The following is a 2,476-nucleotide window of genomic DNA, read 5'->3' as shown; positions in this document are numbered from 1 at the left end:
TTCCTACGTATTGTACGTTTATGGTGGCATTTCCACAATGTGTCTCGTGGCAAGAGCAGCAGAGATCCTTGCACTAACTCTTAGCATACCTACACTAGTACACACTTATTCTTCTATAGTACACACTTATTCTACACCTTATTCTGTAGGTAAGAAACTGTTTTGGTGGTTAATAAGACTGCCAGAGATTCCGTGGATGCACTTGGACAAAGAGGGGCCTGTATTTGACCCTTAACCTACCAACACTGCGCATCCTTTGTATACTTGTAAGGAATAGCAACGTGCCGATGGGGCTGCCCGGATTTTTGACATTTGCGGCAATAATGTCGCGCTGCAATACTACTACAGAGTGCTAATGCAGTCTGAATACGAACGGCACCTTTACCTTTATTGACCTAACCAATCATTTTCCTAATTGCATGATATTACAGCAAATACATTTAGGTAGCTGTATACAAACAGAGATATCCAAAGCTTAACGTGCATGCAATATCGGAGTAACTCCGTGCATATTAACGACTGGATCACTTAACCGGCTCAGTGTAGCATAGTTTAGAATATATACAATTCAATTAAGTGAGTTATGTTGGCATCTACTGAATTTGATACACTGGGAATTATAATAATAATACAGTGGGACCTCGATGTAGATGAGGACCTTTTTAGGATACCGTAACATGTGCCTACTTTGCTCCATATTGGGTAATTGTGCTCCAATATAATTTTACATTCATTATTTTTTAAAGAAGTTCTTACCTAAAGGCCGGAGTACACCAGTAGCGTGTACGTAGACGTGTACGTGTGCGTGCGAGAAAATGTTGGAGCGATGCACGCACACGGCACGCAAGCGGTTTGCCGTCTCTCATAAGGATCAGTATATTACAACGCGCATGTGTCTGTTTGCCCGTCCGGTGTGCACAGGTCTTAATACTTCTTAAAATAGAGAAAAAACAACATTAAAATAGTGGTTTGAAAGCTAAGACCGATATTTGACTTATCCCGAGAACATAACTTTGGGAACATTAATTACTAATGCAAAACCGGCGTTCGTAGAGTTCCGTAAGTTTTCGACTTGAAATAATTTATTCATACAACATGCTAAAAACTTGGGTTCGGTTGTGTAAAGTCAGTTTGTCTAGCAAATTAATGTGTCTTGTTTGCAGTAACAAGCTTATGCATGTAAGCTTATTATCAAAATAGGTGTAAATAGGTAATTTTTTATTCATTTATTTATATGAGCCTAGAGTGTCCCACTGCTGGGCAAAGGCGTCCCTCCTCCCTTTCCACGTATCCCGGTCTTGACCCATCTCCCACCAGTTCTAGTCAAAGGCGTCGAGGTCATCTCGCCAACGCCATCGTGGTTTGCCGTGACCTCGAGTTTCATTTTGTGGGGCCCAATTGGTCGTTGATTTAACCCATAAGTCATCTGGCATACGGCTAACGTGTCCCGCCCAGTCCCACTTCAGCTGGCTGTTTCAGCCACGTCAGCTATTTGGGTTTTGAAGCGTAGTATAGTGTTGTTATTCATATTATTCATTTACTGAAACTTTATTGCATAAAAGAAAAACTGAATGTACAAAAGGTGAACTTAAAGCTATGTATGAGGCATTACATTATCTACTAGTCAACCATAGGGAAAAGCACAAAAGATTGTAGGCGTTACATGTAAAACCAAAGAAATAATTATCAAAAGAAAAGACCTATTAAAACATTGTAAAGTTTTAGCGCAATCCAGTAATGGGAAATGGGTCTAATTAAGCTTGCAAGGTTTCACCCGAACATACATACATACATACAAACATTGCAAGTTATTAAAACAAAGCTTGTAAAAAAGTTTGTTCTGATTTAATAAATAACGTTAAATATAACATAATGGATGGTGTTTAGCAAAAATGTGTCAAGATGTCAACTCAAAAAATTGACGCTTAAAGTTGACATTTTATTGCAATATCAATGTGGGTTGACACATTTTTACTAAACACCATCCTGATATGATATGAACCTGTCTCAAAGAAGAACCTTATAATATCTAGTTATAATATAATCCCCCATTGGCAGTGGAGCTGATAAATTTTGACCACATTTTAACTGCAGAATTTCAGACAAAACGTCACAATTCCGTTCAAATAATGTGTCATTTACGACATTTTATTTTAAAGCATAGGACTTATTCGGACTGCACGGGACATAGACTGTCTCATATGGAGTCCACAAGTCATGACGTTTAAGAAAGACGTCGTGAGCGCTATTCAATTTTAACATTGGTATATTTACGTAGATAGAAATCGTTCGGCTTTTAAACTATTTTTAACCAACTTAAAAAAAGGAGTAGGTTAGATTGACATTAATTTTTTATTCATATTAGTATTTAAGCCCGTTTCACGAAAGTTTCTTACTATTTAACACGACTTGCTGGCCAGAGGGCCTAGCCAATTGACAATGACCCCTAGAGCGCTCAATCTTATGCTAAAATTAT

This window comes from Cydia splendana, chromosome 5 (genome assembly GCF_910591565.1).
Source record: "Cydia splendana chromosome 5, ilCydSple1.2, whole genome shotgun sequence".
In the NCBI taxonomy this organism is placed as follows: Eukaryota; Metazoa; Arthropoda; class Insecta; order Lepidoptera; family Tortricidae; genus Cydia; species Cydia splendana.
Note: the sequence above shows the minus strand (reverse complement) of the source record.